The following is a 22822-nucleotide window of genomic DNA, read 5'->3' as shown; positions in this document are numbered from 1 at the left end:
GATGCTCACAGAGCTTCAAAACACGATCTTCACTCATCCTCTCTCTAAAACTACCAAGTGCTATAAAGAGCCACACCAAGAACTTGCAAGCAAAGATGTGGGGCTGCAACATCCCTGGAAGTGTCCAGGGCCAGGTTTGATGGGGCTTGGAGCAACCTGTGCTAGTGGAAGGTGTCCCTGCCCATGGCAGAGGGGCTGGAATGAAATGATCTTTAAGTTCCTTCCAACCCAAACCACCCTGTGATTCTATGTTTATGTCACCTGAAGGCCTTTACAACATTAGATTATTTTTTCCCCCTTCATCTTCATGGAATCTGCATCAGATCCCGTGTTCTGGGGCTGAAAGCTTCAGTGAGGAATTTATTTCCCAGCCATTACAGGGTACATTACACTAATTACAACACACATTCCAGCCTGCTCTGAGCCCTGGGATAAATCATATGGGGCTCCAGCCTGTTGGAAACGTTGCCAGACATCTCTGGACACTGTTGCATGTTTGACCACCTTCATAAATACAGCTATTCCTGTGCTACAAGGACAATTGGCTACAGGGACTAATTTATCACCATTTGCTTTCAGCGCATAAACAGTGTTGTAAATTCTTTAACTTCTAAGTGGGAGGAAAAAAAAAAAGCAACAGTGGGATTTCCTTCAGTAACAAACCAATTGTTCTTCATTTTCCAAAAATATACTCAGCATGTCAGGTCTAGTGTGCAGCCAGAGAGAGGTCTCAGTCTTCCAAGCTTGCCACACCTGAGAAACTGAGGTGAATTGAAGGGACGACAGCAGGTTTATAGTTTTCCAAGACTTCAGTGGCATCATGAGTTTCCCTTCCAACTATCCCAGCACGGGTTTGTTCAGACACTAAAGCTCCATTTCAGAGGAAAATCTCACCATTTAACCAAATGCTTCTGAAGTTCTGCACACTGTTCATCAAATATGGGGGGCAGAAAAAAAATATCCTGACAAAATATTTCTGCAGGAAAGCAGTACAGGTCAGATGCTCGACATCACACACACGTCAAATGTGCCACCATGGGCCTGACATGCTTTCCCTGGGATGGGAAAGCATTTTTTGGGCATGCTCAGGCTCCATCTGGAGCAACTGAGGCAGTTTTACAGGCTGTGTCCTCCTCTGTGGTGACAGAAGAACCAGAGTCAGAGCATCACCCAAGTAGAGCAACATATGGGGGTCCTGGGACTGGAAGATTTAATTCCAGAATTAGACACCCAAACTTGGTGTACTGTTGCAAGTTTGCACTTGGAAGCACAGTATCCATCGACTCATCTGTCCTCCAGCCCATCTATCCATAAAAGTCTGAGACAGAACAGTGTTCCACCCCAGATGTTTTCCCTCACAGAGGATACTCCAAGTCAAGCCCCTGTTCCCCTCCCCATGGCAGATCTCACCAAAATGGACCAACACGTAAATAACCAAAAATATTTCCTTCACTCCCAACAGACACACTGACAGACAAACCACCCTGGAAAACTGTAAGACACTGTTGGGGTTTTGTCCTTCCTTGACACTCCACCCCTGGCACAGGAACCTCTGCCATCCATGGCTGCAATGAGACTCCTCCTCCAGCAAAGCACTTCCCTACGGGCCACACAATGATTCCCAAACTGCCTTGACCAGGTAAAAGATGCCAGCACAGGTCTAGGAAAATGTTTTTATGGAAAATCCCACAGGCAGGACAGCTCTGCTGCTCCCCCACACAACAGAATGTCACCGTTTACAATCCTTCAGAAAGCAACAGCAACTTTGCCTCCAGCTCTCTCAGCAAAGGACATCTCTATGTTCCAACAGGTCGTGAGATATCTCAGATATTGGTGAGATATCTCTTGCAAGTCTAAACAAGGGGAAGTTGATTGGCCCAGACTGGAGATGTGGCAGGATATGACCACTAAACATCACCTTGATCCCACTGGGAGCCTTGTTCCATGAACTAAGAAAGAGGAGGATCCTCTGAAGTCGTCTTGTGTGAGTTCTGTAGATGGAGAAGACAACACAAACCAGCTCCCACAGGCTGGTGGGATGGAACTTCACAGCATAACATGAGCAAAGACACAGAGCATCATGTACAGATTTGTTCTTCAGACTTAACAGATCCCTAAGATGGTTTCCATATGTACTTTTACCTGAAGATCAATCTTGGCATTGCAACCACAGGCCGGATTAACATTTCCACTACACCAAATGTGACAGCCAGGAGAGATGAGTGTCAACAGTCCAAGCAAGATCAGGCAACATATGAAAGCCAGAAAGCTCAATATAAACGAAAGTCCAAAAGTTTTAGGTATGTTATCACTCTACTTCCACTCTTTAAATTCTCCACAGCACTTCAGAGCTCAGCCATGCCTTGTATTGCTATTAAATATGGGAATATTTCAAAAGGTGCCCCATCAACAGCTGTTCCCTACAGCCAAGAGTGGCACAACTATAGCAGCAAGCCCTGAGTCCCAAAGTCATTCAGAAAGGACTCAAACAGGGCTCCAGCTGGAGGAAACACCAGAGCTGTGGGCTGGAATTTCATACAGTTCTCTGCAGCTCATCCCATTCACATCAAGAGAAATGACCAACCAGGAAAATCACCTGAAAGAAACCCTGCTATGGGCACTCCTGCATAAAACAGGTCAGCAAACCACCCCAGCTCAAGGGCAAGAGCAAAATTCAGATTAAACCAATGGGAGATGATGGACATTAAGGGTGGGCACCACCACCATCATGCCCAGGTGAGGAGGCTGGACCACACAGGCAACAGCCACAGCAGTGGAACCACAGAATATCCTGAGCTGGGAGGGACCCACAGGGATCATCGAGTTCAGCTCCTGGCCCTGCACAGGACACCCCAAGGATCCCACTGTGTGCTTACAGAAGTACCAAAACATGCTTGCACATAAATACACCAGCCCCAAAACAACAGCACTGAAACTTAGGGCAGCAGTTTCCAGCTCCTCTTACCCAGACACCCCAGAGGTCCATGAATTATTTTGAGCAAAGAGCCAAGAAAAACAAGGCTGTGGCCCAGACATCTCTGCTGAGCCCACAGGGAAGATCAGACAACGGCTGGAGGCCTGAAAACCAGAAATTTGTTCAGAAAGAATGAAATCCAGTGCCTCAGACCTCCCACAGGAGCTGAGTCCTTTCCTCCTCTGTGTAAATTTATGCTGTGTCCAACTGCAAAGCAGAAGTGGCCAAGTTGTGATATGCAGGAGGAAATTTAGCATTAGGGTTGGACAGTCCTTCCAGGCTTACACAGGGAATGAGCAGAATCCTGAGTATCCAGCTGAGGGTGGTGGCTTGACCTGCATGTCCAGCTCAGAGCATCTCCCTCAGCACCTCCAACCACCTTCACTCAGCCCATTCTTCCTCAGCTGGAGGGGATAAAACACCTCTGATGTGGAGCCAAGTGACACCGGGTTTAACACCTGGGGGAGGCTGAGCAAACTTAAACTCATGTAAAACACATTGCCCCCAAAGGCAAAAGAGTTCATAAAACAGCACTTTGCCATAGACAACCAGGGAGAAAAGCTGCCTTCACCCACCACTGCCAAGAGCTGCTTCCCTCACACCCACTGTGGGGCTGGCAAGGAGCTATAGTGTTTAAAAACTGATTTAAAGTTCTGTGTATTTTTTCATCACAGAATCATGGAATGGGTTGGGTTGGAAGGGACTTTAAAGATCCAGTTCCAACCCCTTGCCTTGGGCAGGGACACCTTCCACTATCCCAGGTTGCTCCAAGCCCTGTCCAACCTGGCCTTGGACACTTCCAGGGATGGGGTAACCACAGCTTCTCTGGGCAACCTGTGCCAGGGTCTCACCACCATTGCAGGGAAGATTGTCTTCTATCTCCTGTCTAAACCCACCTTCTTTCAGTTTGAAGACATTTGTTGGAATGAGGTGATCTTGAAGGTCCTTTCCAACCCAACCCATTCTGTGATTCAGAGTCCAGGTAATTCCCATGAGCTGAGCTAATCCAACAAGAAGAGAATGAAGATCTGGACCTATAGATGCAGCCACAAAAGCATAACCTGAAACAGCTCTCTCTTCATCACAACCCCACTCCAAGATATCCAAGATGCTGGCTGAGGACATGCAGGAAAAGGAGACTTTGCCAAGAGCTTTAAAAATTCACTAACAGCAAGATCCAAATAGCATCAAACTCCTGCCAGCTGAAAAATAAGAGAGTGGATACTCTAAACCTCCTGAGACTCCTTTCCTAATCATACCATGTGCTCCCTGATATCTTTCCATAGGGGACAAACCTTGTCAATTTTCCACTTGGGCAGTGGAATTGAAAAGCTCATACAACTGCATGTGCTTAGAAACAAAGCAGCACCATAGCTCACACCTCTGCTCAGGAAAGAGATGAAGTGCCACCATTATAGCTATTAAATTATCTAAAGGTCTGCTGGACACACACAGATACATATTTAATGTATTAAAATAAAGGGCCAATTGCTTTAAGTAAACAGATCTAGAGTTTTTAAAACACGGAGTTGTATCTTACACCAAAGCTTGGGGTTTTCTCAGAACATCTGCAGCCAGAAACAGGATAAAACAAGCCACAGAAGAACTTAAAAAAAGAAAAAGGTAGAAAAGTCAAGGTTAGTTTTATCCAGATCATGACTTTTCAAAAGTTGGGATTTTGTTTGTTTGGTGCTCATTAGAGGGAGATGCTATTGCAGAAACCATGAAGGAATTACAGGTGGGTTCACAGCACGGGGCTCTGCCGGGGCACTTCTCCTTGGATAACACCAGATCCTTACAAACCCTGTCACAGCCTTGCCAAAGCTGATTTAACTCAGTGTGACAGAGTCACAAAGCTCTTTACCATCAAGGTTAGTTATGACATAATAGAAAGCTTATCAACTTTCAGTCCTGTAAATATTAACTTTCAAAAGCTACTTCAAAACACAGCCTTTTGGCTTTTTGGAAGGAGAAAATTGTTTATCCTTTCAACACCACAAGTCAGCTCCTCCACTACCCACCTTATTCTAATTAATTACAACCCCAAACTTTTAGTGTATTGCAAATAACCCATCAGCCTGTAGATTCTCCTCCCCCCACTCATATTCCTCTCTCACCATAGGTAATTACCTGTTAAGTTAGACAGTAAACTTCCATAATTTGCTTTTAATTAGGGCTCCACTAAAGCAGCAGCAGATATTACAGAGGTTCTTGTAGAGACAATTCTTAAAGACAATTTGAGCTCTTTATCAGAGTTGTCACATTTTACAGTGGTTGTCAGAGAAAACACCACTTAGTCCAGCAAAGCCCAAAAGCCTCTGCAGAGCAAGTCTGGGAAAACTTCAGATCAGCCAAGGAACAGGATTCCATGGCTGGGAGAGATGAGGTTGTTCAGCTTGGAGAAGAGAAGGCTTCAGGGACACCTTCGAGCCCATTCCTGTGCCTAAAGGGGCTATAAGAAAGATGGGCAGAAACTTTTCAGCAGGACCTGTTGTGATAAGACAAGGGGTGATGGTTTTAAGCTGATTGAGATCAGATATTAAGGAAGGTTTTTACAGTACTGGTGGTAAAACACTGGAAAAGGTTGTCCAGAGAAGAGGTGGCTGCTCCATCCCTGGAAATGTCCAAGGACAGATTGAATGGGGCTCTGAGCAACCTGAGCTGGTTGAAGATGTCCTTGGTCATTGCAGGGGCGTTGGACTTGATGGCCTTTAAAGGTCCCTTCAAACCTAAACTACTCTTTGATTCATGTCTTGTAGTTTTCCAGCATTGAACTTCTTAGTTTAACCTGCTTTCACTTTTCACTGTAGAAGATGGGAAGGGATAAGGAAGGGAAAAAAGGAAAATGGAGGGAAAAAATGAAAGGAAAAGGCATAACAAGGAAAAATAAAAGGAACACAGTCTGTGGAGGAAGGGAAAAGAGAAGGGAAAGAGGAAAGGGAAAGAGGAAAGGGGGAGGGGAAAGGGAAAGGGAAAGAGGAAAGGGGGAGGGGAAAGGGAAAGGGAAAGAGGAAAGGGGGAGGGGAAAGGGAAAAGGGGAAAGGGAAAGGAAAGGAAGGGAAAGGGAAAGGGAAAGGGAAAGGGAAGGGGAAAGGGAAAGGGAAAGGGAAAGGGAAAGGGAAAGGGAAAGGGAAAGTTCTAACACATGTTTTTCCTGGTCCACTTTAAGGGGTGGAGAAAGAATGGAAATAACACCCTTTCCCTGAGTGGCACTGGGAGGGTCTGGAGCTATTTAAAAATACACTGCTATACCAAATTTAGTAATTCCTAGAGAAATCAATGCCCCCCCAGCCACAGGTTGCTGTTTGCCAACAGAGGTTCTTCCACGTGCTTCAGTTGCTGAGCTCTGGCCGACACGTGACGTAATTTTATTTCTTCCACCACACAAACACCCACAGCCCCACAAAAGGCTGGGAATAAGTTCAAGGGGAGAAACAGACTGTTTAATGCCACTGGCAACATCTTAATGGGAAAGCACAGATATTTTAAATTACTTTTTAATCACTTCTAGATCTTTTCCCCCCAAAATTGTAACTCCTCACTGAACAACTGCACCTTGTTGAGAAGCAGCAGTGCCGGTGGGCACAGACAATATTTTGCATTCAGCAAAGATGCTTTGATCCCAGCGAGGCCTTTGGAATAATATTCACACACAAAAGCACTGAAGTTGAGACTTATTAACTCTCTGTTTGCAGGTTTTCTTTATTTCTTTCAGCACTTATTTATTTTTATGTTCACTTCTAAAAAAAAAAAACCTGTAGATTTCTTCATTCTGCTTCCCAGCTGCTCTCTCAAAAATGACAGAGAGCATTTTTTCTAACTCAAAATATACTCCTAAATCAAATGTTTCCAAGGCAAGATCCTTCCTTCCTGGCTGGCCAGCTTGAGCCAGAGCAGATCATCTCAGGCAATTATATTGTTGAGGAGACTGGGACTGATGACATGAACCAACCTTCAGAACCACTTGAAAACAGCAAAAAACATTGATTCAAACCATCTTGAAATGGAAAAACACTCCCTCAGTGCCAGGCACTGTATTTTGACCCTGCTTGACTTTATGAACTCTCCTGCCCTGCTATAGGTTGTACCTGTCTGGAAGATAAAGGTGGGAAGAGGAGATGGGTTGGGAATTCATCAGGAATTTCAGTTTCGCCAGCATTTCAAATTTCCTGGGAAAACTGTCATTTTAGAAGACAGTGGGGTCCTTTCCCTTGGAATTCATGCAACAGCAGATTTGGATGGTGCCACAGGGTTTCCTGGTCCCAGTGTTTGATGCTGGCTCAGTATTTTTGGGGGTTCTGGAGACCATTCCTGTGCAATCCCTGCTTGTTTGCCTTCCCTCTGCTCTGCAGCTGCCAAAAAAATCCTCTTCCAAACCTACACACAGCTCAACATTGTGATCCATATCTGAGGGATGTTGATCACAGTGTTGAACGTTGTGTAGGTTTGGAAGAGGATTCTGCTGTTAGAACAAAATGATCTTCGTGGTTCCTTCCAACCCAAACCATTCCGTGATTGCCAGAGAACCCTCTCTAACACCACCCCATACATGGCATCTCCATCTTTACACACTGGGAGAGGACAGAGAAAAAGAGAAAAGATCCCCACCATGGCTCCACAAAACAACCTTAAATTTGCAGCAAGGTGGCTGGAGAACTGCCACCCCATTCAGCTAAAAGACAAATATGTTCATTTTGGATCTCTAAAGGCAGAAGTAACTCACATCAGCTTCTTCCTCACTGCTCTGGAAAACAGAAGGGACATCTGGATTTGCCTCTTTTGCAGGTACCTTGCACGATGCTCAGTGCACCAGCTGCCACCCCAAACCTGCCTGGCTGTGGAGGAGGTGTTTTTAAAACACACCCCAAAAAAAATCCAAACCTGGCAACAGTGAGTGAACAGGAAGCTGTAAGGCCCGGGGATGCAGACAATCCAAAACATGCTGATATGCCCTGAAAAACTGGAGGCTGCAGCCAAAAACTCCAGCCTGACACAGGACAGTTTAATTGGCAGCTCCCTGCAGAAGTTTTAAGGTGGTTGCACAGATGTCTTTGCCTTAAGACAAAGGAGGCACCTGCTCTTAATTGTGGAACTTGGGCTTCCCTAAATTCCAGGTCAAAAAAGAAAGATCACTCAATCCTTTATCTCCTTTTAAAAATGGGTACATAAACAGATGAAGGCAAATTGTCAGCCCCATCACAGAATTCCAAGCAGAAGTTCACAGCCATTTGACAGAGGGAGGGCAAGGACACTCATCTTTCCCCCACTTCACCTTAGAAGCAAAAAAGGACATTATTAGGCTGGAAAATAGCCCCCAGCTGACTTGTGATTGCTAAGTACAGTGAGAACTGGGAACAATATGCAGTTTTCATACTCCATGTGTTTTCAGGTGCCAGTGCTTGGTCCAAAGAACTGCACAGGAAAGCTTTCATCAATCTATTAATATTCAGTGGGGATTAACCCCAGTTTGCAGCTGACAGGCATTCAGGAGCTGCCCTCAGCAACAGCTACTGCAATAACTGTCATTTCACTTCCCTTTATTCCCCCACATCTCAAGGAAAATCATAGAATTATGGAATGGTTTGGGTGGGAAGGGATCTTCAAGACCACCTCGTTCCAGTGTCACTATCCCAGATTGCTCCAAGCCTCATCCAACCTGGCCTTGGACACTTCCAGGGATGGGGCAGCCACAGCTTCTCTGGGCAACCTGTACCAGGGCCTCTCCACCCTCACAGGGAGAAATTTCTTCCCAATATTCAACCTAAACCTGTCCTATAGCAGTGTGAAGCCATTCCCCCTTACTCTGTCATTCCAGGCCCTTGTCCAAAGCCCCTCTCCATCTCTCTTGGAGTCCTCTTTAGGCACTGGAAGGTGCTCTAAGGTCTCCCCAGAACCTTCTCTTCTCTGGGTTGAACAGCCCCCACTCTCTCAGGAGAGTTGCCACAGCCCTCTTATCACAAATTCCTTCACACCCAGGTTTTCCCCATCCGAGGAGCTCTCCCAAATCACAAGAAACCGTCTCCCTATGTGGTGCTCGGCAGACACCTCCCACAGCCAGACAGCGACGCTCGCATCCAACCACGGAAAGCTCCCCTCTGTTTGCAGCGCTCTGCCCTGCCAAACACAAAGTGGGAGAACACCTTCCTACTCCTTCAGGGAAGACCAGGGAATCTGTGCAGATCCCGGGGTTACTTGGAGGCAGCGTTTCTCCAGAAAGACAACCGAGGAAGCTCAGAGCGGCGCTTCATCTGGCTCTAAGGAGATTGGGATGGTGGCCCAGCAAATCAGCATCCCCAGCACACACATCAACAGGCTTTTGCCCAGGGCTGTCACTCTGAGGGGGGTTTGCTACAAACCCAACACAGTGATTATCTTGTTCCCTTGCAGGAATGCAGGGACTGGGAGGCGGGGATAAAGCAGCAGGACAGAAGCCGCAGGCTCTGCGGAGGCAAAGCCAGCGCTGCTCGCTGAGCAGGGACCACCACACCGGGGAAATCTGGCCAGAAACCACCCCAGTGCTGAAATGCTGGCCAAGAAACTGGCTTGAGGAAACACAGGATATGCCAACAGCCTGGAGACACTGCCCAGTGCTCTGAGGTGGGGGGTGCACTGATGCCAAACCTCGGCACATCCAGCCCAAAGGCAGGCGGGGGTGGTTGTCAGATTAACCCACCACCCAGGGAGAAGGGTTTTTGGGTCACCACACTGTGCACATCACATGCTGACAGCTGGGAGAGCTGCACAAGGATGCTGTAGAATGGGTTCTTTTCCTTTCCACACACACTCAGTGGCATCCCACAGAGCAACGTCTCAAGGAATCACATGTGGGATGAGGATACAGAGCAGCCCGTTGGGAGAGGAGCAATGGAAAGCCAAGTCCATACAGAAACACAGAATTTTTTACGTTGGAAAAGATTTTTAAGATTACTTAGTCCAACCATTAACCCAGTGCTGCCAAGGCCACCACTGAGCCATGTCCCCAGCTGCCACATCCACACATCTTATAAGTCCTTCCAGGTATGGTGACTCCGCTTCCCTGGGCAGCCTCTTCCAATACTTGATATCCCTTTCAGCGAAGATTTTTTTCCTAATATCCAATCCAAACCTCTCCTGGCACCACTTGAGGCCATTTCCTCTCATCCCTTCATCAGCTTTGAGCCTCAGAATGTGCCCTTGGAAAAACAGCACCCCCAGTTCCTTCACGTCCCTAAAGACAAAATTAGTACATGATGAAACAGTACATGAAAAGCAGCATTTGTGAAGTTCACCAGGAACATCTGAAAGGATCAGGGTGGGGATAATGAGAAAATGCAACAAGATCTAGCAAGGACCTAGGCACAATAAGGGCATCAACACATAGATATTAAATCTCTGGTTTAACTAACAAAGATTTATTTTATATGTAGTGTTGTGCACATATATGTATTTTTGAGCACTGATACAAAAAGGTGATTTTTCCAATCACCTCTACATGAAAGCACAAGTGACCAATCAGAGAGAGGAAGAAAGAAAACCACTTGGTCACACAGGAAAAGTTTGAGCAGTGAAGCTGATGCTCAGTGCTTCCATCTGGACACAAACCCAGGCATAGGCTTAGCCCCAGTCAACCTCTTACTTGCATAACCTGAATGGCTGAAGAACGGGTCAGGCCAGTTGAACAATGTCCCCAGGGAGGACCTGCTGGTCTACTTAGCATGGAGTGGCCTCTTCAGACCTCAGCAGCCTCCAGCAAACACTTGGTCATGTGGATGAAGCGGGCTGGGGCCAGGGAGCACGTTGTGCTTGTGTCCTGCACATCCCTTCCAGTAAAAGTGCCTTCACCGGCACAGAGAATCAGGGAGCTGAAAACAACTCCACTGCCTGGACTTTCAGGGTCTCAGCAGGTGAAAAAGAGCAAATCTGAGCAGGAAGAGAGAAGGTCTCTCTGCTGCAAGAGATGTCCTTCCGTAGCTTTGCTCCCAAAGCACCGCATGTGGCTACCAAACAGTGGGGCTTTCAAGAGCATCAGCAAGAGCATCCCCCAGCCAACCTGAAACTGTGGGTGACTCTCCCCAAACAGTTCCCACCCACTTTCCTCATCCTCACCTTGCAGCACATTGACAGGCAGAGCACCAGACCCAGGGTACACGTGGAGTGGGGAGAGGGAGATCAGCAAGTGTCCAAGAGCACAAAGACAACACAGCAACGGTTGTGAGCTTGGACAGGTCAACACACTGACGGGGGCCAACGTGCTGTCAGCACAGCCAAGGACCATGAGGACAGCTGGACAGAGATATCTTGGCCCCAGCTTGGCTGACACCATCAGTGCATCTCTCAAAGGGCAGTGGGACTTTCACATTCATCACGCCTGGTGTGGTGTCCTTCATTATTCACACCACCAACAATGCCCTGCACCAGGCTCGTGACTCCAGGCCCAGGCCCTGTGACTCCAGGTTCAGCAAAAGCAAGATGGGTCACAGATACAGAGATGCCACAAGATTTATTTCCCCCCCTCACTGCTGGAACAATCTTCACCATCACATGGTTGACTACAGCTTCCCAACCATGGGTCTTGGCTGCTCCCAGAGGCCACGTTCATAGAATAACAGAATCACAGAGTCCTTTAGTTTGGAAATGACCTCCAAGATCACTGAGTCAACCCTTTGACTGATCACTACCTTGTCAACTAGACCAGGGCACTAAGTGACGTGTCCAGTCCAGGTAAACCTGTAAAGCTGAGAAAAGATGCCTTCAGCAAGGTTTGCTTTAAGGCACCAGTAGCTCGTACTGAAAGGCAAATCCTCTGGTTTCCAGTCCAGACCCCTATAGGAGGACAATTTATGTTCTTTCTCAAGCCAAATGTGGTACTGGGGGACTATTCAGGACAGCAGTAACATTTGCTGTTACTGTTGCAAGGAGATCCAGGGGCAACGAGCACCAGAATTTAGGGAAACATCACCCGTATCAAAAGGGACACTTGTCACACTGATTCAGCACCAGTGCTGCCACAAGGAAATGAGAATTACACAAAGCACTGCTCCCTCCCCAGACACGAGCCTTGCAGGTGAGGAATCAGAGCTGCTGCCCCAAGGGACACCAGGGAGGAGTCCTGTAAATCTGCAGTAGCTCCCTACACCTCCAAGAGGAGCTAAAACCAATGGGAGGGATAGAACAGTCCCAGAAAAAAGCCAGTGGAGCTTGGCTTTGCCTCTTTTGCCACTCCTGAATGTGCTGCTGGAGCAAAGAGCAAGATCCTTGGGAGTGGACCAGTGAGCATGCAAGGGACACAAGCACATCCCACCAGTGTGGTACAAGACCAGCACCCCCCACCCTGCCCGTCACACTGCACTGGAGACCAACAAGGCAGGAGCTTCCAAGATGAGGAACATGAAATTAAACCTGAAGACCCACAGAACAACATGGTTTTCAGTAACTTCAGGGAATAGGAGACAGACTTTTCAGTAGGGCCTGCAGCAACAGGACAAGGAGGAATGGTTTTGAATGGAAAGAGGGTAGAGGTTCAGACTACAGAGAAGGAAGAATTTTTTTGTGATGAGTGTGGCAAAAACACTGGTATAGGGTCGCCCAGGGAGGTGGTAAATGCCCCACCCCTGAAAACATTCAAGGTCAAGCTGGATGGGTCTCTAAGCCACCTGATGGAGTGGAAGGTGTCCCTGCCCATGGCAAGACAGCTGGACTTGATGACCTTCAAAGGTCCCTTCTAACCCAGACTCTTCTATGACTCTAATTCTGCGTGGCACCTTTAAACGCTCATGTGTTGGACACTCCCTCCATTTCACTTTTTCTGTACATAACAAACTCTGGAAATCAAAGACATGAAACCATCAAAGGACCAGCACAATGAGAAGACAGGGAGAACATGAAAATATGGTCAAAACTCTGAGACAGCTCTTGGAGAAGGTTGCTCTCCACATGAGAGAATATAACAACACCCTGGGACTTCCTCCCCAGCCTCGCCATCAAAACTTCATAAACCAGCTCTCACGTTTCACAACTCAGTCCAAAAGAGAGGGAAACTCCTATAAATAAAATCCACAGGTAGAAAAAAGGAAAAAAAAAAAAGAAAAACATTTCTCAAGGACAAAATTTTGTTTGCATCTGCCTGAGCCCCACCACTCCACGTGCAGGAGACCCTCTCCTGAAGAGATCCTCTTACCAACTGCTTCCTTAGTCCTGCTCCCCTGGTCTTAGACTTCCTTCTAATCTGGAAAGAAAAGCAAAACAACTGATTAGTACTGGGAAGAAAACTATTTCACTGTCACAGTTAAGGACACCATCAGCTCTGGTGTCCAGACACAAGCTGCAGCCTCTAGACTGGCCTGTAGGACAGGTACAAGAGCAAGTGTTGGTTCCTCAAAACATCACTGCTGAGTACAGGAACAGCATCTTCTTTTTAAAAGAAATCAGAAACAAAACTCTAAAATTGCTAAGAGTTTTTAATATTTCCAGATTAGCAGAGGTGCAGAAGTAGGAGGGTTATAATTGGTTGCAATAACAATTGCCATTGGAAAAATAACAAATAATGAATTAAAACCTTCAGTGGAAAAGGGGAATCACTTGCTTAAGTGTTCAGCCTTCTTTAAGATCCCAAACCTGCCACTCTGGCCACAATCCAGTTAAGCACTTCAGTGTCTGTCAAACTTGAGAGAAGAGAGAGCCCTGCTGAATCAAGGTCTTGGCTGGTTGTTTCTCTCTCATTCTGGCCATCAAACACACACACACACACCCATCCCTACCTTCCAAGAACTTCCAGATTTAGCTTTTATTCCAGCAACAACACCTCTTGGCTATAAAAGCACCCAATTCTGCAAGGAAAAAGCAACGCTGGGAGGCAAGTCCTGCACTAGATGAGCACCAGGCAGCTCTCAAGAGCTCACAAAAGGCCTTTTAATTAATACACTTCCTTGTTTTGTTCAATTAACACCAGTGAGAAAGCCCTTCACACACTCTATTTAGCTCCTATACTGCTCTGTGCTGAGTATTTTTTAAATCCTACTGCATTAATAAACACTTTTTATATAAACACTACACACTTTCTCCATTCTCCATTCAGAAAGCTTAGTAAAAAAAAAATCCACTAAAACAGGATGCAATTTCCCCAGGCAGAAAAATTCAAGAGATAAAATTGCAGCAATGATTTATATCTGCCCAGAGCAGCAACCCCAGCCTTGAGTGACCTCTGTGCAAACACACCAAGCCAATTACATGCAGTGGCAGCCGAATTTCCCCTCCTGGAGCAGCAGCTTCTTGTTGCTGGATGTGAGAAACATCAAAAGGCAGCACAACAAATATTCGTGTTACTGAGCAGGCTGGGGACAACCAGCCTAGAGGTTTAATCAGGATTTGGATCAAATTGTGTGAGGGGTCTTGTAAGCATTGATCTTATTGAGTTGTTGCAGCTGGAGGATGTAATTCCCCACTACCTGCCTGTTTAACCTATGAAAATCACCATCAGCCAACTCAGCTCAGTCCTCCCACTCCATCCCCTCTCGTTTGCCATATTGTTCATTAGCAGATGAGTGGTAAATCCACCTCATCCCTCAGCATCCTACACTTGGGACATGCCCAGCAGCCCTCTCATGTCCTCTTGGCAAGGTAAAATTCACTTAACAGGGAAAACACAAACTTTTTTAAAAGCCACCAGCCATAGCTGGCAGCTTGACAGATGAAATGCTCTCAGTTTATCAGAATCACAGGATCGTTTCAGGTTGGAAAAGACCTCTGAGGTCACTGAGTCCAACCATTAACCCAGCACTGCCAAGGCCACCACTAAACCATGTCCCCAAGTGACACGTCCACAGGTCTTTTAAATATGCCCAGGAATGGTGACTCAGCACTGCCCTGGGCAGCCTATTCCAACGCTTGACAACCCTTTCCATCAAGAGTTTTTTCCTAACATCCAACTGAAACCTCCCTGGTGCAACTTGAGGCCGTTTCCTCTTGTCCTGTCACTTGCTACTTGGGAAAAGTGACCAACATGGGCAGGACAAGGCGATGTTGGGACCAGATGATTTTTCAGGTCCATTCCAAACCCTCAGCATTCTATGATTCCATGATTTTATGATTTTTTTTCAGCCTGCCAGTTCCCTTGTATTCATAGAATCACAGAATCAGCTGGGTTGGAAAGGACCTCTGAGATCATCAAGTCCAACCCTTAATCCAACCCCGCCGTGGTTCCCAGACCACTGATGCCACATCCAGTCTCACCTTAAAAACCTCCAGGGACAGAGAATCCACCACTTCCCTGAGCAGCCCATTCCAAGCCCTATTGCCTAGGACATCCTAGGTCCAGCTTCACTCCATCATTGCTCTGGTTGTAAGGATGTTTCCTCTGCCGGGCATCCCAAAGTCCCCTTTCCTTCACCTCATTTCTTTTGGAAGGAAAACAAGCAGCAGGGGCTGAGGGTTGGGAATCTGTGGCTTCAGCTGCCAGCTTCTCCTTCTCCAGAGAAAGAAATTTAGGAAGAGTATGATGAAGAGCATGTAAGAGGTGCATTTAGGTCTGGGTTTCAACCATCCCACGCTCACTATCTCTGTTTACTGCAAGATATTGCTAAGAGGAGCTAAAACCCGGGTGAGTCTCCAAGAGGAGAAAGAAATAGAGCAACATGAACTTCAGGGAGCCTGAAGAGAGCTCTCCCAAGCAGCAAGATCCAAATACCAGTAATTCCAGATCCCATCTGCTACCCAAAATGGGTAATCTCTCTCCCTCCCCTGAGATGTTTACAATGGAGAAACCACCTCACCCTCCCCAGCTCAGCAGTCACCCAGGTGCTTTGAGTCCTCTCCAATCTGCTCCACCTACACTGGCATGTGCAAAACAAACCCCAGGGCAGCTGGGTTTTCCCCAGCAGAGCAAAACAGCAGACTGGGAGAGGGGAGATCCATCTGGGAAGCAAACGTGGTGACAAACATCCAGGATGAGTGTGCCCAAGGGCAAGGTCAGCTGCTCAAGGGGATGGCCAAGGACCAGGAGAAGGTGTTTTGGTGCTGGAGATGACGGGTGGAAACATGTTGAGGTTTGCCAAGAAAGGCAGAGAGGCTGGGAGAAGCTCACACCAAAGCTTTAAAAGGCAGGAGGAAGAGCAGCTCAAACAAGGCCAACAAAGTCACAAGGGGTTCAACCCCTATGTTTTGTCCCCTTTTTCTTCTCTGTCTGAAGGGTTCAGCCACAAAATGAAACGATTTCTGCCTGCACTGAGAGAGGAAATGCTCCTGACTCTTTAGGTGAGATTAATTTCAGGATTGTGGCCAGACTGAGGAAATTGGTGGCAGAAATCCTTCATAGCTGGATAACGAGGTTTGCAGGTTTATGAGTAATTCTCCTGAGTTATGTGCCCAGCACCTTGGGTGTGGGTGACACGTTCATTCCTCCCCTCCCTTTTTGAATGGAAAATGTCATCCAGGCACACAAACACGATATTTATTAAAAAAAGAAATAAAAATAGCAACAACACAATTCACGAGGGGGAGGCAGAGATTGCATCTCGCTTGCACAATGTCCAACACAGCTGCTTTACACAGGGATTTGCCTGGTGGGTTCTCCAGGATTGTCCCCAAGCTGCCCCATGACCACCATGTACCTCATGTCCCCAAAACCTAAGGAGCCTCTGGGGTGGAAAATCAAGGCAAATCAACAAAAACACTCTATTATAACAATCTTTTTTTGATATGGAGAGATCAATCCGGGCTTCCTCGCTCCGGCATTCACATCCTCGCTGCTGGATCCTTAAGCCTGGTCCTACAAACCCTGCAGGGACCAAGTGAATGGTCCTTTTAACGCAGTCAAAGCTCAGCTGCAAAGAAACCGAAGAGGAGGAAGAGCAGCCTTTCCGTGAAGATGTCTCTGCTCCATCTGGACCCATCGCCTTCCATTTCTCAACTGCCTGCCCGGGAATTCTCCACGCCTTCCCCCACGTCCTGCCCGGGCACCAGACATGGAAATAGCTTCCGACAGTTCCCGCTGGCAGGAGGACGGCTCCGTTTCTCCTGGAGGATGAATGGGCAGATGGGACCAGTGGAAGATGGCTGAGCTAGAGCTGGACAACTGGAGCCTTTCCAATCCAGTAACTACGATCCAAAAGGAGGCAAAGATCCTCCAGGGGGGTCAGAGCCTCTTTCCCAGGGGTAGGAACGGGGTCAAGGAACACGCAGGTTACCGATAGGCTGTACGGACTAACTTCTGTCTGCGTGGTTGGTTTTGCTGTTCCCCAAATTCCTGCTCTGCCTGCTTATTCCCCAATGAACCCGGTGTGTTCTCCTAGCAAAACAAGCACCGTACTGAGGAGTTTTGAAAATTAATCCAGTGGGCTGGCGAGCACCTTCCGTCAGGCAGAACAGAACTGAAATTAAAATGCACACCCACCCTCGCCTCACTCCCTGAAATTCCTCAGGCGGAAACTTCCCCGCGTCACGGCAAGAGAACTCCGACAGCTGAAGGAGCTGATGGGAAGCTGCACTCACAGCTGCTACCAGACTTCAGAGCAGGGTTCCAGCTCCACCACCAAGTCTGGGAGGAGAAATCTGCAACTTGCTGCATGGAAGAGGCTGTGTGGGATCAGGGTGGGATGATCAGTGTGGTCAAGGAATAAAAACTACGCCTGGGAACAAAGTGAAAGCAACAACCCCTAGTGATGCCCACAGTATCTCACACACTGGGCTGACTTGCCTCCTTCGTGTGCTTGAAATTTGTGGAACACACTGGACTGTATTTTCCATTGTCTCCAATTCTGTTGCACTTTTATTGTGGTTCCCAAATATTAAAACATGGAAGAAGTGGAGTGGGGATTGGTAAGGCACATTCTCAGAGGCACCAGGGGAAGATGGGTCCTCTGATGGTGGAAGAGAGATCTGAAAACAGCTTCTAGCACTGTAACAAAACTCCTGCCACAAGAACAACGTCAGAAGGTGATCCCCCAAAAACCTGCCCCATTCACTTGATGGTGCACACACATCACAGCCCCCAGAGCTGTTTGCACAGTTATGGTTCCTCCTTATCCCTCACAGAGCTGGCAGCAACCCATGTAGGATCTGGAGACCCAGTGCAGGGCAAGACAACTCACAAAGGCATGAAGACATCAGTGCCTTTCAGCAAGGCCTTTGGAGTCAGTTATCTGATTGCTCCAGACTCCACTGATGGCATTTACGAATTTAAAAATGCATGTAAGGCTTCAACATCCCCTCCCAGTAGCTCTCTTTGGGATGCAAATGCAACTTAACACAATTAGGCAGGACAGAGAGCCCAGACCTTTTTCACAGGGGATCAACTGCATCCCAGTTGTTGAGCAGGAAAAAGGGACACCAGCTCAACAGGCAGGCTGGGCAAAAAAGCATGTTGTCATCTCCAGATGGTTTTGTGACCAGCAGGGGACTGTGCAAAGAGGAACATCACTTTTCCAAAAGGCATTGAGCTCTGCTATGTGAAAAAAATTAAACAGTAATAATCACAATAATAATAATAAAGTAAAATAAAACCAATCAATTAATCCTATATTCTTAAGCAGGAAAACAAAGCACTTCATTAAAAAAATAAATCTAATCTTTAAGACTGGGAAAACCCCAAACTCCAAGGAAGTTGTCTGGGCATATTATTCCATTTACAGCTGTAAATGAAGCAGGGAAGGAGTAAATGAAATAGGGGAGGTTTAGACTGGATTTTAGGAAGAAATTATTTACTATAAGGATGGTGGGGGACTGGAATAGAGAGAGGCTGTGGATTCCCCATTTCTGGAATTATTTAAGGCCACACTGGACAGGGCTCTGAGCACCCTGGTCTAGTGGAAGGTGTTCCTACCCATGGAAGAGAGTTGGAATGAGATGATCTTTAAGGTTCCTTCCAACACAAAGCATTCCATGATTCCATGATTTTTGTGTTATCTGAAACTCTCAACACTGAGGTAGAAAGGAGAGAGGAGAGAGAAAAGAAGAAGGCTCTTGGCACGAGGTTTCAAGATGCTGAAGGTATTTATTTTTGTTGCTCAAGTCTCAGATTTGAAATGAGAAGCTGACAAAGTGTCTGGAGGTACCTTGAAACGTTTCCCATCACGACTGCTCTTTGCAAAGGAGAAGTAGCTTGAAATTGGCAGGAAGTAGATATTGCTGTACAATTTGCCATCTTCCACAGAAAAATCAATCATCCCTAATTCCAGGCTTTATTTTTTTTTCCTATTAAAAGACCTAAATAAAATATTTCTGTTATTGCAGACTGCAATTAAAAACAAACAAACAAACAAACAAACTAAAAAAATAAACAGATTTATGAATCAAAACTTCTGAAGCACCTCTGCTAGGAATAGAGAGTTGGGGGTGTTCAGCCCAGAGAAGAAAAGGCACTGGGGAGACCTTAGAGCACCTTCCAGTGCCTAAAGTGGCTCCAAGAGAGCTGGAGAGGGACTTTGCACAAGAGCCTGGAGGGACAGGACAAGGGGAAATGGCTTTAAACTAAAGGAGGAGAGATTTGGTTTAGGTATTAGGAGGAAATTCTTCCCTGTGAGGTCATTGAGGCCCTGGCACAGGTTGCCCAGAGAAGCTGTGGCTGCCCCATCCCTGGAAGTGTTCAAGGCCAGGTTGGATGGGGCTTGGAGCAATCTGGGATAGTGGAAGGTGTCCCTGCCCATGGAAGAGGGTTGGTACTGGATGATCTTTAAGGTTCCTTCCCACCCAAACCATTCCATGATTCTATCACTGATTTTGGATCTCCCCTGGATCTTCCCGGTGATTTTAGAGGACCTTTCGGTGGCAAAATAAAACCTGACAAATATGTTTCCAGGGGAAGTGAATCAGCTCTTAACTTGTGCTTCTCTTTTTAAACAACAAGGATCAGGAGGCTCTCAGAAGTTCCTCAGTTTAGCAGCTCTACGACTGCAAGAAGGAGCTGGAGAACCACCTAAGCAGAGATACAGATGCTGTGTTTGCACACCTGACATGCTGAAGGTGTTTGGGCTGTTCCCACACCTCTGTGCCTCAACCTGGCATGGCAGCACTGACCTTTGGGAAGTGCTTTGAGATGTCTGGGTCTGTTACACGAGCACAGGTATCACCACCTGGAGTCCAAGCAACCCAAAGCAAGTCACTGCAGGGAGCTCATGGAAAGGTCTGTCTGAAAATAGACAGAAATCCCCACCAAAAACATCCAAGTCGTCACGATAGGAAAATAAAATCCAGCAGATTGTTGCACTGAGCCTTCTATGAATCATCATGTTGTTATAGCAACTTCATCTCTGCAGCGAATCTGAAACCAAGCACAGCTGAAATAATGTAACAGCATTAAGTAAAAATGAGATATAACGAGACAAAAATGGATGGGCTCCGTCTCAGAGCAGCACCCACACTTCTTTCTCACCCTCTTCCCTCCCTTTGAAAACATTGCTTTCCTGTATTCAAACAAAACAAAGAAAAAACACCAGACCTGGAGCTCATGGAGAAGAAGAGCTCTAATGAGCTTTTCAGTTCAAGGAGGACCTTCAAAATGAAGATTCACAGAATCATGGAATCATAAATGGTTTAGGTTGGAAGGGACCTCAAAGATCATCTCCTTCCAACCCCCTGCCACAGACAGGGACACCTTCAATCACCATTAACTAAACCCAAGTGCAATCCCAGTTATCACCACCAGCCCCAGGCAACGATTTCAATTGCTCCCACGGACTGCAAAACTCATGCACTGCATCAGCTATATAAATTTGATATATTTGATAAATATTTTTAATTGATGTGATGCATTAATTATATAAATATATATGTACATATATATGTGTGCATATAGATTTATTTATAGATATTATATATATGTCCATATATTTTATTTATTTATTTGTTTGTTTGTTTGTTTATTTATGGTCACTGTCATCCTGCCCCGTTCAGGAGTCCCAAGCAGAGCTATCCCAACCTGCACAGAACATTTAGAAGCAAGAAAGGGGATTCACAAGCTCTAGTTTGAAAACTACAGGTCTATGATGGTTATTTTAATACTGGAGAAAAAGTGAGGAGCATCACCAGGGGTCTTCCATCACAGCAACAAACAGAGGTAAATATATACATTTGTTTCAGGGGTTTGGCAGAAAAGGCAAGGAAAGAAAGGCAAGGGGATCCTACCAACCTCCAAAACACCACAGGTGCTTTAAAACAAACCACTGGGCTCTGATTCAGTGCCAAGGACACCCAGAAAGCACTGCAGGGCACTGACCTGCTCCTCATCCTCATGGGATGCTGCCAGCACCAAGGTTGGAAGGAGGAAGAAGGGAAATGGAAAAGCAAGAGGCCTGGGAGAATTTGCAAGTTTTGTTCTTGATGTTTTAGGCAAATTAAACCCAAATAAACCCAAAAATAGAAAAAGCAACCCACAAACCCACAGCTCCAGTCCCAACAAAGTCCTGTTAGTCTTAACAGCACTTAAGTGACTCAATTAATGAAAATCAAAGAAAAAGAAGCAGCCCAGCTTATTCTTTCAGAGTTCAAGACAGTAAAAGCACCAGCCTGCCCCAGACAAAACTCTTATTTTTTCTTTTCTTCTTTTTCTTAAATGCATTTATTCATTAAGTTTCCCTTGTAGGTTGTGCAATGAGTCATTTCTTGCTTCCCTGTGAAGTGCAGAGGGATGGAGAGGAACAGGATTTAAACAGAGGATGGAGACACTCACAAAGCCTTTAGAAAAGCTTGAAAAGCTCTTGAAGGAATCACAGATAAAGCGAAGCAACTCCTCACATGGACTCCAAACCCTTTTCTTTATCACTGCAGCTTTCCCAGGGCCTAAGCCTGGCCAGCTCCTTGCTCACAGCCAGCACAGAAAGCCATCCCCTCTCCCCCCACCCAAAAATAATTTGCTGAGCCTCCTTCTCCCCCAGAAGAGCTTGGGAAGAGAAATCCAGAGCTTGGGCGGTGAGCAGGAGGGAATGCTGCTCCTCCCAGGGACCTGGTGAGTCACAAGTGTGGACATGACTATCTCTGCACCAGGGAAACATGATCAAGGGGGACCATAGGAGTTGGTATCTTCAACAGCACGAGGCATTTTGTGCCTCTTACCCTGCAGCCAGAGAAGCCCCAACAGCTCAGAGTGAGCCACACGTGTCCATCTGCTCACAGATTGACACAGCCATGGGACGGTTTGGGTTGGAAGGGACCTTCAAGATCACCTGTTTCCAACCCCTCTGCCATGTGCAGGGGCACCTTCCACGAGATCAGGCTCGCTCAGTGCCCCGTCCAACCTGGTTTTCTGATGGGGAGGAAGAGTCCTTCCAATCCATCAGGTCGGTAATGCCAAGCTCCACAAAAAGGCCAAGACAAAAACGCTCCCATCACCAGCTTTATCTCAGACTGGATCTGCAATATCCTGGTTTAAGTCCCAAAACTACTGTCAGGAGTCACCCCTGGCTCTCCAGGACCTTCAAGTCCTCCCTTCATCAACATAAGTTTTGAGGAAGCAAAGCCAGCAGGGTGGTGTGACAGGAGCCTGCAGAGGGGCTGGACAACAGGAATGGAACATGTGTCAGTGCAGGAAACACAAATCCCAAAAAGGCACAACCTGAGCCCAAATCCACTGCTGTCACAGTTTTCCAGCAAGGTCTCCACCTTGCTCTTGAGTAGAAAACAGAGAATAGAAATTTGGAAGAAGGAGGTATTAGGAAGAAATCCTTCCCTGTGAGGGTGAGGAGACCCTGGCACAGGTTGCCCAGAGAAGCTGAGGATGCCCCATCCCTGGAAGTGTCCAAGGCCAGGCTGAACGGGACTTGGAGCAACCTGGGCTAGTGGAAGGTGTCCCTGCCCATGGCAGGTCTTGGAACTGGATGATCTTTAAGACCCTTTCCAACCCAAACCATTCTGTGATCCCATTATTCTGTGAAGTTGCTGGAG

General features: G+C 46.7%; 1 protein-coding gene across 3 annotated transcripts in view; it reads right to left on the bottom strand.

Moving 5' to 3' along the window:
• The window catches only part of TSNARE1 (t-SNARE domain containing 1), a 458997-nt gene that overhangs the window by 401677 nt on the left and 34498 nt on the right, over positions 1–22822 (bottom strand). For 2 of the 3 annotated variants that reach the window (XM_050313442.1, XM_050313469.1), the window contains exon 3: positions 13131–13178. The exons of the other annotated variant lie outside the window; for it this stretch is intronic. The gene's annotated coding sequence lies outside the window, so the exon portion shown is untranslated. The remainder of the gene's footprint in view (positions 1–13130; positions 13179–22822) is intronic. 3 annotated transcript variants of the gene reach the window in all.

The sequence above is a fragment of the Myiozetetes cayanensis genome, unplaced genomic scaffold (genome assembly GCF_022539395.1).
Source record: "Myiozetetes cayanensis isolate MyiCay16 unplaced genomic scaffold, myiCay2020 scf1, whole genome shotgun sequence".
Taxonomy (NCBI): Eukaryota; Metazoa; Chordata; class Aves; order Passeriformes; family Tyrannidae; genus Myiozetetes; species Myiozetetes cayanensis.
Note: the sequence above shows the minus strand (reverse complement) of the source record. Positions and strands in the feature narration are given on the sequence as shown.